Here is a 14,920-nt window from a genome sequence, read left to right as displayed (position 1 = left end):
TGTGCGCCATTCACAGCTCTCTGACCACCAGCTAATGAGAAGCTGTTAGGAGTACCATTTTTGTACAACACTAAATCCATCTGTGCATTTTGTATTTTATATGCTGATGACTGATGCTGCAGCCATTGAATCAGTTCTGGCAACACAAAGTAAGCCAGAAAATGTCAGCATAATTACATTTTTAAATGCTCCAGCCCAATGCAGCATGGGAGATGAATATAGCTAAAGAAAGAAAAGGTATTCCGTACTAGGGCACACTCAAAAGCGAATACACTGATATTTCCTAAAAGTCAACGCCCCATAGGGGAGAGGACCAGTAATAAATTAAAATATAACATTTATATATATATACGTTAAAGCTTGCGAAATATGTGCAAGTGAAAAAATAATATTTATAATGAATAAATGATAATAAAAATTTAAAGTGTACTAAATAAATGTGATATTAAAAAGCTGAACCACTGTATGAATGTGTGTGGTATTTGTTCTTCCAATGAAAAGTGTGTATCACTTAATTCTGTGGTTTCATCAGATGCTGCTACAACAGTTACAATACTGTAGCAGCTTGTGACAGGGAGAGTGCTTGTATCAATTTGACTAGAATGACCTCATTCTTTTATGCCTAATTCACCTCACACACTAACATGGAGTATATCTGGCGTCTAAATATCATTGAGGCATAACATGCACCCGTCTCCTAACATAGTGTTGTCTACCACAGTTATATATTAAATTAATAAATATTTGTGGATACACACATGGAAAGTAATAAATAAATAAGCTGCTAAATTTGATTCATTAATGAAAAATAGTGAAAGTCCACTTATTATACACAATAGTCCTTTGCATATATAATATTAAATGTCCCCATCAATGTCAATAATTAGAGACCAGAGATCCAAACACCAATATATTATATAGGGGGCATAGAAGAAAATAAACCTTTGTTTTCACTATCTTATGGGCTGAACTGTCAAGTGTAGGTATAGTGGGCAACAATAATCTCACTGTGCATAATGGATATTTACCCTGCACCCACGTTTTAAAGATTAATCTGTATTGCTATGCCCTGACATGATAGTCTAATAATAGAGCAGCATCAATATGGTATGTGTGAGGTAACAGTGGGTTATTGAATAATGATCCGACTGACCGCGGCCGGCATCTCCCGGTTCATGCGGTTAGAACAGTTTAATCCGACTGACCGCGGCCGGCGTCTCCCGGTTCACGTGGTCAGAACAGATATTGCCAGACTATGACGTGTTCAATAGGCGCAACAACCAGCTTAACGGATCCTGTTCTCAGGTATCGGTTAGCGGTGTGAATGCGCCTACAGTGCAGCCGTTCGTAGTGTAACCGTGCTGCTAGCAAGCACGTCACACATACGACAGCTAACGCTAAGTATGTCACTATTAAAGTTGAAGCAGCAATTTAACATATATCATACACACACAAACATTTCACATTATTAATGGCTTAAATACCCATAGTGGTTGAGCTAACAGAAGGATGGACACGTTTCAATCGTGACCCGTCCTGGCAGGACAGGTCACGCTTGAAACGTGTCCGTCCTTCTGTTAGCTCAACCACTATGGGTATTTAAGCCATTAATAATGCGAAATGTTTGTGTGTGTATGATGGGGGTAATTCAAAGTTTATCGCAGCAGGAGATTTTTTTTGCAGTTGGGCAAAACGATGTGCACTGCAGGGGGGGGGGGGGCAGATATAACATGTGCAGAGAGAGTTAGATTTGGGTGGGTTATATTGTTTCTGTGCAGGGTAAATACTGACTGCTTTATTTTTACACTAAAATTTAGATTGCAGATTGAATTTACCACACCCAAATCTAACTCTCTCTGCACATGTTATATCTGCCTCCCCTGCAGTGCACATGGTTTTGCCCAACTGCTAAAAAATTTCCTGCTGCGATCAACTTGGAATTACCCCCGATATATGTTAAATTGCTGCTTCAACTTTAATAGTGACATACTTAGTGTTAGCTGTCGTATGACGTACTTGCTAGCAGCACGGTTACAGTCCATACTTGCCTACCTGACCCTCTCCATGAGGGAGAAAATGCTCTGTTTCTGGACTTTCCTGGTAATGTATGATTGCCATCACCTGTGGTGAAACTCCTTTCTTATCAATTAACTAGCTCACCACAGGTGATGGCAATCATACATTACCAGGAAAGTCCAGGAACAGAGCAGTTTCTCCCTCATGGAGAGGGTCAGGTAGGCAAGTATGGGTTACACTACGAACGGCTGCACTGTAGGCGCATTCACACCACTAACCGATACCTGAGAAAAGGATCCGTTAAGCTGGTTTTTGCGCCTATTGAACACGTCATAGTCCGGCAATATCTGTTCTGACCACGTGAACCGGGAGACGCCGGCCGCGGTCAGTCGGATTAAACTGTTCTGACCACGCGAACAGAGAGACGCCGGCCGCGGTCAGTCGGATCATTATTCAATAACCCACTGTTACCTCACACATACCACCTATAGCTGCAGCTGGGAGACGCCGGCTGCAATTCATAAGATCAAGGTGTTAGGGCTTTGTGATACATTCAAACTGTCAGTGCCCGGAGACGCCGGCTGTCACTAGTCAAACATCCGACGTCACGATATATTGTATATTTGAGACAGTGGATGCTGATTGATGCTGCTCTATTATTAGACTATCATGTCAGGGCATAGCAATACAGATTAATCTTTAAAACGTGGGTGCAGGGTAAATATCCATTATGCACAGTGAGATTATTGTTGCCCGCTATACCTACAGTTGACAGTTCAGCCCATAAGATAGTGAAAACATAGGGTTATTTTCTTCTATGCCCCCTATATAATATATTGGTCTTTGGATCTCTGGTCTCTAATTATTGACATTGATGGGGACATTTCATATTATATATGCAAAGGACTATTGTGTATAATAAGTGGACTTTCACTATTTTTCATTAATGAATTAAATTTAGCAGCTTATTTATTTATTTATTACTTTCCATGTGTGTATCCACAAATATTTATTAATTTAATATATAACTGTGGTAGACAACACTATGTTAGGAGACGGGTGCGTGTTATGCCTCAATGATATTTAGACGCCAGATATACTCCATGTTAGTGTGTGAGGTGAATTAGGCATAAAAGAATGAGGTCATTATAGTCAAATTGATACAAGCACTCTCCCTGTCACAAGCTGCTACAGTATTGTAACTGTTGTAGCAGCATCTGATGAAACCACAGAATTAAGTGATACACACTTTTCATTGGAAGAACAAATACCACACACATTCATACAGTGGTTCAGCTTTTTAATATCACATTTATTTAGTACAATTTTTATTATAATTTTTTCATTATCAATATTATTTTTTCACTTGCACATATTTCGCAAGCTTTAACGTATATCAATAAGAGTTATATTTTAATTTCTTATTGGTCCTCTCCCCTATGGGGCGTTGACTTTTAGGAAATATCAGTGTATTCGCTTTTGAGTGTACCCTAGTACGGAATACCTTTTCTTTCTTTAGTTATATTCATGTCAAATTTTATTCCAGGAGCACCTCCCCCGGTTATAATACTGTGATATCCGTCTAATGATAAGCGGGGAAAGAACAAACACATATAATTGATTTGCAAATTAATTTCGTCTGTGCGACCATTTCTTTTCTCCTTTTTTTTGTGAGTCAGCAGGGGAGATGAGCAAGAGGATGGAAAATGGTAAATATTCTTCTCTCACACTCTGCTCCTCTCACATCCCCCCAATCTCACTTGATCCTCTCACCCCTCTCCCAATCTTACCCCCTGCTTCTCTCACCACCACCCCCAATCTCACCCTCTGCTCCTCTCACCACCCCCCAATCTTACCCCCTGCTTCTCTCACCACCACCACTCCAATTCTCACCCCCTGCTTTGCTCATCATCCCCCCCGTCATCTCACCCCCTGCTTTGCTCATCATCCCCCACATCACCCCTGTCCTCCGTCATCAGAGCTGGAGCTGGAGCCTGGAGAATCAGGTCCCCGCTGCACAGTAAACTTGGCAGCAGCCGCCAGACAGTCCTAACTTGCAGACCAGCTGTCTGCTGTTCAAAAGAATGGGCTGCTCTTTTGAAGCTAGCGCCGATTGCGCACCAATCACGGACCATTAGTCAATGAGAAGCTGCCACTAGGCAGCTGGCGGCCACTGCCAATTTTACAATGCAGCCGGGACCTGATGCTGTGGCCAGGCAGAGGCAGAACTGGATCTGCCTGCAGTTAGAGGTGACGGAACGCAGTTCGCCCCATTCTGGCCCACTTTAACCGATTATATATATATATATATATATATATATATATATCACTCGATGTATTGCTCAGTCACTTGCCTGGGTGCCATCCTAAGGGTTAACAATATACATACTGTGTCCCTGATCCCATATATGAGGAAGCACTCCCCAGTTCTAATACAGGTTATCAATGTTTCCAGCCCCTGTGGGTCTTTTCATCAGGATATGACATGAAGAGAACAGGAAAAAACAAAGAAGTGCTTACCTATATGTGAATAAGTATCCAATACTGTGCGTTCTTGGGATTGCCCATTTGTAGCCGGGGGAGTCACGGCTAGTGTTGTCATCATTGCATGACAGTGCGCCGCATGTGGTTCTGGGGTGGTTACCATAGATATCAGGTAACGCTCACTGTCAGACGGATATTTAGAGAATTAGCAAATCTTAGCCCGAGTGATAAAAAATTAACTGTGCACAGAAAAATTATATAAAGTGTAACAAATGAGTAAAACAGGAAATAGACATAACTTGTAAAAAGATACAGTTAAAGCTATACATGCCTTTTCAGAAACAATGTTGCAAATTGTAAAGGAAGCTGCTGCAGGTCTTATTTAGAAGAGGAATATAGACAGACAAATCAATTTCTTAAATGCAGACACTTTTGTGAAATTTTTAATTTAGTCCTCTTGGAAATTCTGTGTCCAAAGAGAAAATCCCCTCTGGCTTTTTATTTCAATAGCATTTTTTGTCTGTCAACCTCCCTAGAGAGTGGGGGGATATGGTCTGTGATTTGATATTGCAAGCTGTTTAAAGCATCCTTTGTTTCATTAAAGTGTCTTGCGACTGGTTGCTATCTTTTCCTTCCACAGCAGCTTTTATTGAGGACCTGTGGTCTATCCCACATACACTAAATCACACAGACAGCTGATGGCATATATCACAAACTTGATAAAGCGTGTTTGATTTAAAAATTTTCTGCTACCAAGGGAATCATTTTTTGTACTTTGTGTCTTCTGGTATTTGTTAAAAGTTGTTCCCTTGGGATGTTTAAAACTTCCGTTTTTTACTGGTTGAAGATTTTTTTTATCATAGCCTTTATTAATAAATTTTTCCACAATGGCATTAACCTGAACCACTGTCTCCTCTGGGTTGCTGGTGATACATGCCACCCTGATCATCTGTGATTGGGGGATGGAAGCTGCTTGCAAACAACAGGGTATTACAATTTGTCTCCTTGCTGTACATAGATGTCATGGTTTTATTACACATTATGTGAATGGTCACATCTAAGTGATATATACTTGTACGAAGGGGGTAATTCAGAGTTGATCGTAGCAGCAAATTTGTTAGCAGACGGGCAAAGCCATGTGCACTGCAGGGGGGACAGATATAACATGTGCAGAGAGAGTTAGATTTGGGTGGGTTATATTGTTTCTGTGCAGGGTAAATACTGGCTGCTTTATTTTTACACTGCAATTTAGATTTTAGTTTGAACACACCACACCCAAATCTAACTCTCTCTGCTAATGTTATATCTGCCCTCCCTGCAGTGCACATGGTTTTGCCCATCTGCTAACAAATTTGCTGCTATGATTAGATCTGAATTAGGCCCTAGGTCAGTTTGAATCCATTCCATTTCAACTAAATTTCTCAAGTATAATTCAACTCCTCTTCGTATTAACAGGAGGTCGTCGACGTAGCATACGCATTGGCTGATGTTCTCCTCTAGTTGTGGATCTGAAAATATTTTTTACTTTTCTGAGCAAACATATAGATGTTGGAGAGGGCTGGTGCCACGTTTGAACCCATGGCACGTCCAGTCTTCTGCTTGTAGTATATGCCATTAAATAAAAAGTAATTACATTTTAAGGTAAGTATTAATAGTTGCAGGAAAAGGTCAGGATCCAATTCTTTAAATGCTTCTTCATCCAGAAAGGCTCTTGTTGTTGTTGTTAGACCATTGTTGTGTGGTATAAGCATATACAGGTTCTTAACATCAAGGGTATTTAAGATTGTGTGGTCAGTTAATGAAGGTAAAAGCTGTAACATCTTCAAGAGTGAAGTGGAATCTTTGAGGAACATTTTATGTGCCATGACATAAGGCTGAATGAGGCAATCCAAATATTGTGAAACCGGTTGGTATAAAGAACCCCTGGCAGATATTATGGGTCTGCCATGGTTTATTTTTGTAATTCTTGTGGATTTTTGGAACTGTATATTTCAAAGGTGTTTATGGGAATGGTTGTATTAAAGTAAGTACTTATTTTTTTATTTTTGAGTAGGTTTCACACTGGAGAGATTTTTTCCCCAGTTGTTGATAGGAACTGTCCTCCAGGTTGTGTTTATGTATTTGGGAAAGTGTATAAATTTTTACTCTTTTATTATTTAATTCTCTCCCCACTTCCTCAATTACCAGGATCATCAAATCAAAGCTACATTTGAGGATAGCTATCTATCTATGGAAAATTCTGCATTATTCCGTCCAATGGTGGGGCAGTTTTTTACTCTAAATCCACGGGGGATCATCGTAGAGCGATTATAAGCAGAGTGCTGCCATGCAATGAGTAATCTATTTCCTTCTTCTTTAATTTAATTAGAGAATTATAGACCTCATCAGCTGAAGAATCATGCTGTATTCCTGCTTTCTATGTGTTAAATAAAATCAAGCTAATTTGTGCTTCAGTAAAAGTGAGGGTCTCCCCCTTTGGAAGCTCCAGATTTACAAAGGATGATTTCCGGTTTCCATGTTTTCATACACTTCAAACGCAATTTCATGCAAAATGTCAATAAAAGTCCTCCAGATTTAAAGCACAGATTGGTTTTAAGACCACATCATCAAAATCACGTCACTGTCCACATTTTTCAGGTTATTGTATTTGGGCTTATGTAGTAATTATTAATAAGTTTTTGAAAATCACAATCACTATTACTACCTTCAAATGATGGACTCAGTGTTCCAGAGGGTCTACAGTTAACTCCATGGTTGTTACACTTAAGTTTTAATATGTTATATATATTATTTGCCATTTAATACAAATCACTATTGTCTTAGAGCAGTACCAAAATGCTGACCAGGTCGACAATCATCATGCCAACACTGATGAAATGTTGACATGATTAGAATATAAACAAAACATGTCTGGTTGTCTAATGGTGACTTACCTGGTATGACAGCTCTGATGGCTCTACATCCACCCAGGGGTACTTGCTGTGAAGGTTAGGGGTACGGTACTTAATGATGTGGCAGGACATCCCTGTGATATTTAGACAAAGGGAAAGCAGTGTCATAGGGGACTCTAATCCCATGCATCATAGTAGAATTTTGCTAACAAAATGAAAAAGTCTATCCCTTTATATCTGTAAAAGAAATCACATGTAGACTGTAGTTGTATTGTCAATCTTACATTAACATTATTCATAAATTGTAATATGTAAATTACATAGATACTAGGTGATTCATCACGCCCTATGGGCGCTCTTCACACCGTCACAAGGGGCTATGCCCCTTTAACCCTCGCACGTCCTTGGGGCGTGCAATATTTGTATGATATGGAGTATTACCTCCAATCATAATTTTGTGAGTGGTTAAATATTGCATGGGCAAAGGGCAAAGGAGACCGCTGTAGGTATATCATCGGTAGTCAGCAGTGTAAGCCGCTCCGTTGTATGCGTCCCACCAGCAGCGTGTCACATTTACTCGGCGACCGTGAGGGGTCTGCTGTCCTTTCCACTCCTCTCTCCTCTCCGTATTAGCGGTTGCTGTAACAGCAGCTGCCGGCGGCCTGTGGCTGTGTTATGAGCAATGTATAACAACTGTGAACCCTGGCCGGCTGCTGTTACAGCAACCGCTAATACGGAGAGGAGAGGGAAGGAAAGGGGAGAGCCCAGGAGACGCGGCATCAGCCAGCCCTCACGGCCGCCGAGAAAGCGTGACACGCTGGCGGTGGGACGCATACAATGGAGCACCTTACATTGCTGACTACCGATGAGATACCTATACCAGGCTCCTGTGTGTTATACAGCGGGATAGCATGTGCCACTGGCTATCATTACACATCTGCACTGACACTCATGGTTCACAACAATTACATGTACTGCACCACATATAAAAGTTACTACACACGGAGACAGTGTGCTATGTATATCATATGCATTACAGTGAAAGATAATATTCTCCTGCTGTACAGGCACGCAGCTTTCCCCCGACGGCGAGTCCCTCTGCAGCCCTGTAAAGTCCAGGCCAGGGAACACACAGCAGGCAAAGGGCAGAGCCTCCCATTGGATGTAACCTGTGTGGGAGGGCATTTCTCAGCCAATCAGCTGTGGGCTGGGTGTGATAGACCTAGCGCTCCTAGCCACACCCATCGTTATCCACTCAGTCACAGAGTGTCAGATCTGGGCTATTATATATTATACATAGATACAGTATATACTGTAGAGAGAGAGAGAGATGTATAATTCAGTAATATGCAGTCAGGGTAGTCATGGGAGGCAGAGCCTCACCTGTCATATTCCAGGGTTTGTATAAAAAATATTAAAATAATACAAAGAAGATATTTATAACTTAGAAATATTGTTTTTGTATTATTCTAATCATTTTTATTTATTGCTTACACAAATCATTTTTATTTATTGCTTACACACACACACACACACACACACACACACACACACACACACACACACACACACACACACACACACCTTAACAAAGTATATACTGCTACACCTTTGTCTTATGTCAATATGAGCCATGGGGGTCTTACATGTGTGTAAATCGGGCTCTAATACTAGCCAGTGCCTCCTCATCCATTGACCTCACCGCACCTCACTAATACAACTAATTCTACCCTTGTGTCATTTTTTAAATCTTGTTTATAGCACATTTATTGCTTTTTTTTATATGCATCCTGCAGAAATGCACCTACATGTCTATATTGAAGAGCACATTTGCCTTCCAGCTTTTGAAACTGGCCCTGGTAAATCAGTCAGTATCTACTTTTCCAGGAATGCCACAATAACCTCAGGTAGAATTACATTCTATTAAAATTCCACATTTGGTTGCAATAAACGTAGAAGCACACTGTTCCTCAGCTCACTTGCAGCTGGTACTGTATATTCACTTTTTATATTTACCAACTGCTCTGCAACAGCCCTAGATTTACACATTTGCTTTATTTTGGTGATTTTGGTGTTCCTATACTCTCTTTGTAAACATTGTGCACATTCTATTGTTTTCTATGCTGGATATAACTACTAGGGTAGCATAGTAATCACTTTTATTCCGCATCATGAGTGCTATCATGAGTGTTATTAATTAAGCTGTGTATGAAAAAGTTAATTTCATGCAATCTGGATGCATTTACATTACGTTTGTTATCATGTCCACACAAATATATTGAAAATGAAATATTATTGGTGAGAAAGCTGCTAATATCAATGATTATTATTAGTCACACAGGTATAAATTGCCAAGAGAGCTCGTTTGTCCACTTCTCTGTTTCTATATATATTAAATAGTCAACGTACTATAGTTCAAAAAGGCAAACTATTATTTGTTGTTTTTACAGTAAGTAGTATTGACTGAAACTCCAAGAACTCCCTGTGAGTGATTAATATAGTTTCAAAACTGTTACAAACCTAAAAATAAATATAATTTATTTTCTCAGACATATAATAATAATAATAATAATAATAAAAAAAGTATCAATGTAATTCATTTAAAGTAAATATGTATTCTGCGCCTGTATTTATAAAAGCAGCTCATATAAAATAGGATATAGTAATAAAAGTGAGCGCTACTTACATGAGTGGCACCTGTAAAAAAGAAATTTGTTTGTTAAAAAAACAATGTTTACAGCTCCTTTTGGAGCATTTTGTGGTAAAGGAATTTTTAGCCAGTCCGATTTTGCTTTGCCCTACCTATCCCTACTTTTAATATCCGTGGGATTCCTCAGCCTTGAGATGGAGACTGGCTGTCCACGGCTTCAGATGTTTTCACCGCTACCGCTGCGTTTAGCAGTAAGGCGGGGGAGCAGCTAGATGACGTCACTCAGAAGGCGCCGCGTCATACTATACCTTCAAACCCTTTAAACCAGGACATCCGTGAGTTAAGGGCCCCATACACTAGAACGATTTTGCTCAAATTCAGCTCAATTTGGTCACTCGGGACCAGGGGCGGATTGGAAACATAAAGCAGCCCTGGAAAAATTTGTACTAGTGGCCCCACATGGGCAGCACCAGAGGTGTAAGGTCTAGCCATGGGCCATGGCAGCAGCACCCTCCCCCCAAGACTTTCCAGATAGTGGGCATGTCCAGCATCACGGGGGAAGTTAAAAAGAAATACAATTAAATATTATGAGCACATTATATGATACTCCTTCAGAATTTAGGAAACTATATCATTCTTTAGAAAGATATATTTTCTTGCTTATTACACCAACCGTATCCCAATCACTATTCACTCAATCTTATATGTCAGCCAAGCAGGCAGATAGAGCATACACTAGATCAGGCCTGGCCAACCTGTGGCTCTCCAGATGTTGTGAAACTACACATCCAAGCATGCCTTGCCACAGTTTTAGCATTCCCTAATAGCAAAACTGTGGCAAAGCATGATGGGACTTGTAGTTTTACAACAGCTGGAGAGCCACAGGTTGGCCAGGCCTGCACTAGATCATCTGCAATCACAGGCTAAGTGGCAACGTAATTTTCATATATGCAAATTATTTTGCATCTTATTCATTATGTCTATAAAAATGACCACATGTCCTCAAACAAAACAGGCCCCGCGGATGCGTCGGCTCACCAGAGATCTTCCCTGTAAACCCTATGGCCAATCCGCCTCTGCTCGGGACTATATATTGGGTGAAATCATGCATTTTTGCTGTGTATCCAATCTGATCCAATCCGACGCGCTGCCCCGTGAGCGTTGGGTCGACTCCTCCAGGTTGTTGGTGCTGCACTCGTTATTTGTCGTGATCAAGTGGAATTGTATGGAATCGAACGGTAGTTTTTGTGCTCACGATATATCGCTTGTGATCTATAGTAGAAAGTTTGAAGCACCCTAATCCAGCCCATCAGATGCATCTGAGCGTACCTGTGAATGCATGCAATACATCCTATGCGATATGTAGGCGCTTGACATATCCTATGTGATGTATAGCATGCTCCAAAAAGTCACATTGTACCAAATCGTTTGGAATCGTATATAAACACTCCCGGGAAGCTCTCGGGAGAGTTCAAGGGAAATCGCCCAGACTTCAGCCTCTAGACTATATCGTTCTAGTGTATGGGGCCCTTTACACAGGTTCCTTTGTAGGAAGGGGCCAGCCCAATAGCTACTGCAGACCCTTCAATGGCAGTAGTAGTTTGCCACTGCTTGTACAGTACATGCTAGCACCTGAGAGCGAGTTCAGTGAATGTGAAATAGAAGAGCAGAATGGGACTCTGGGAGGACAGACAGCATTGCATTGTTTTTTTTGGGGTGTGGGAAGGGGAGGGGGAGTGCCTATTTTGTCATTCTTGGGCACCACAATTTCTGATGGCAGCCCTGTAAGCAAGATTAAAAAAAGAAAATGACACAAGAGATGAGGACGGTCAATGGTTGGTGAGGTACTGGCTAGTATCAGGGTAACATTTACACACACATATATGACTTAGTGGGGAGTTTTGACCACAAATTATTAAAATAACACAAAGATGATATGACTAATACAAAGATGATATTTCTAAGTTATAAATAACTTCTTTGTATAATTCTAATACAAATTCTACCTCCCCCGCCTACCCTGACCACATGTCACTGTGGCCCAGCAATGTTTTGTTCCATCCCTGAGTACTTCACAGAAAGTGACACATCATATACGGTTTCCAACCATATTTACTTTTAGTAGTAGGCTACGCAGTAGTAGGTGTTACGTACTATCAGGGCCGAAACTAGGATTTTCGTCACCCGGGGCAAGGCAGTAATTTGGAAAAAAAAAAAAAAAAACCCACACACACAAAAAACCCTATCAGACTAAAATAATCAGATAATCAAACATTTTGAAAAAAATGGGATACTACTGGACAATATTCCCCTTTGTACCTCACATGCCCTATGCGTCACATGCCCCGCCAGCGTGTTCAATTACATGCTCCTCTGTGTGTCCCCACACATTGCACTATATCATAATACTTCATCACTGCGCTACTCCCCTATCCACTGCACTACATCACTACACTACATCCCCTACACGATGAACTACATCACTACACTACATGCCCCTATGCACTGCACTACATACCCTATGTGCTACACTACATCACTACACTACATCCCCTTATATGCTACACCACATCGGTGCACTACATGCCCCAATATACTGTAATACATCACCACACTACATACCCTATATGGTACACTACATCACTGCACTACACCCCCCTATAAGCTACACCAGATCCCCCCATCTGAGAGGCAAAGCGTAGGTTGATACTGCTAACTGGGTGCACAGTGCGCTTCTATAGTAAAAAAACCAACAAAACCTGGCGACTTTATTGAACAGAGAAAACTAGCTGCTTTCCCAGGGGTAATTGGTTTATAAACCCCTCATATTCAGCAAAACAAAGAAAAACAATAGGAAAGCGCTGATTTAATCTGCTTGTAGATTTTATGAAATAGTTATTTCTCAAGACCAAAATTAATACCGCCCAGTATCAATAAAAATCAATCACATTTATTAAGAACAATTATATATTATAAGAACCTATAGAGACAGTGACCTAAAAAACTGTGATATAGCTTCAAACCAAGGCCAATATTTACTAATATTCGTGTTTGTGTCGGATTGTGTAGTGTTTAAACTCATCTTGTATCGGGTGCATTTTCATGCAACTTTTTGAAACTATATACGGCAAGTTACGAAGCAGTCGACTTTATGATTTTCGTGTTTTCCGATGTCGATGCCAGTCGGGTTTTTTTGGACCATTCTCGGCCGTCATTGTCATTTGCGTACGTCTTTTGGTTGTTTTTTCTGGTATTTTTTCTAAGTTAAACGCGGCAGGGTTTTTTTAAGACCCCGGACGCATTTTCACTTTTAGTTTCGATTTTCATCCCCGTTCGTGATTGGTTGTATTTCAGATGGTAGGAGTGTCTGTGCGCAACCATATAAATACGCCCCAAACCGTCCGCACCTTGTGGGTTTAGTTAGTGGTGAGGAGGAGGGAGGTTGTGCTGTGGAGGTAGGTGAATTAGTGTTTTGGTGAGGAGTGTTGGTATCGATTTCTGAGTGTGGTATTGTGTTTATAAGTCATCTTGTCATTCTTGTAGTCTTGTTTTTTGTGGTTTTGTCTCATTTTTGGTCCAAGTTATTTTTCTGTATAGTCCCTTGTCAGTGTTTGTGTGTGTGTGTGTGTGTGTGTGTGTGTGTGTGAGTTGTGTAGTGGTAGTGGAGGAGTGTGTTGTTTGTATTTTTTTTCCCTGTGTTAAGTGTTTAGACACACAATTATGTGTGACTCAGAGGTGGGTGAGGTGCAGGGTGTGAGTGAGGGGGAGGAGGTCGGTCAGGTGGAGGAGGTGAGTGTTAGTGAGGTTAGTGAGGTGGAGGAGGTGGGTGAGGTTGCTGCAGCAGCCTCAAGTGACAGTGATAGTGACAGTCAGACAGCTCCGCAGCCACGCACCACTACTAAGACTGGGCGGAATGTCAAGTTTAGTTATGCAGAAAATGTGGCATTGGTGCGGGAGCTGATGAATTATCAGCAGCAGCTATTTGGGCCTGAGTCCGCCAAGGTGCCAACACGGAAGAAGACGGTGTTGTGGGCAAAAGTTGTTGCTTCTGTCAATAGTGAGGGGGTGGTCAAGCGGATGGAGGACATGTGCCGCAAACGGTACTATGACATAAAGCGACGTGTCAAGTCCAAGATGACCAAGGAGGCGAAGTCGGCTCGAAAAACCGGTGGTGGGCAGGCCTATATTGCAAGATATCTGGAGTATGAGGAGCCCATGCGGAGTGTAATACCTCCTGAAGTAGTCTCTGCAACCCATGTCCGGGATTCAAATAGGCCCAGGAAGAATGGTGAGCATGTTTATTTGCATTAACATTCTATGAACTTATTTTTTTTTTTTTTTTTTCAAATGTGTGTCATGTGACGTTGCATATTACTCCCATCTTCAAGTGTGTGTCAGGAAATAAAAAAAAATTGGTAATGTTTTCTCCAAAAGCCAATGTAACATCTTACTTTATTGTATGTCATGTGTTTTTTTCAAGTATATTTTGCATGTGTAGTTTGGACTTGGTGTGTCATTGAATTGTCCTGCAATAATGTTTTCCTTTTGGACATTTTTGTATGTTTAATTTGGCCTATGTTTTATATTTAGGTTATCCATGTGCAATGTTTCCAAAACAGTGGTTGTCATGTTAGAGGCTGGAGTAGTGGAAAGTGGTTTGGAAACCACTTACATGTGTAATGTCATTATTACAGAATCTAATATTTTTTTTGTTAAAAACCACTATTTGTTTGTTCAGTTTGAGTTTGTATTTGTACCGTGACACAACACTGCAGTCCAATTTTTTTTTGTTTTTTGTTTGGCTCATATAGTGGTAATGTGTGTTTGGAGTGCCACATCACACAGCAATTTCTATATTGCATCTGTAATATTTTTCCTT

At 40.7% G+C, this 14,920-nt stretch overlaps 1 protein-coding gene and 1 long non-coding RNA gene across 3 annotated transcripts in view; one reads left to right on the top strand and one right to left on the bottom strand.

Annotated features, from left to right (window-relative positions):
* CPED1 (cadherin like and PC-esterase domain containing 1) overlaps nt 1-14,920 on the top strand; it is a 590,522-nt gene that overhangs the window by 24,164 nt on the left and 551,438 nt on the right. The window lies entirely within an intron of this gene.
* The window catches only part of LOC134932623 (uncharacterized), a 115,667-nt gene that overhangs the window by 1,954 nt on the left and 98,793 nt on the right, over nt 1-14,920 (bottom strand). The window contains exons 2-3 of the long non-coding RNA XR_010179427.1: nt 7,434-7,525; nt 4,537-4,682 (exon numbers count right to left, since the gene is read on the bottom strand). This is a non-coding gene — a long non-coding RNA (uncharacterized LOC134932623). The remainder of the gene's footprint in view (nt 1-4,536; nt 4,683-7,433; nt 7,526-14,920) is intronic.

Source organism: Pseudophryne corroboree, chromosome 6 (assembly GCF_028390025.1).
Source record: "Pseudophryne corroboree isolate aPseCor3 chromosome 6, aPseCor3.hap2, whole genome shotgun sequence".
Lineage (NCBI taxonomy): Eukaryota > Metazoa > Chordata > Amphibia > Anura > Myobatrachidae > Pseudophryne > Pseudophryne corroboree.
This window is presented reverse-complemented; position numbering and strand designations above follow the sequence as displayed.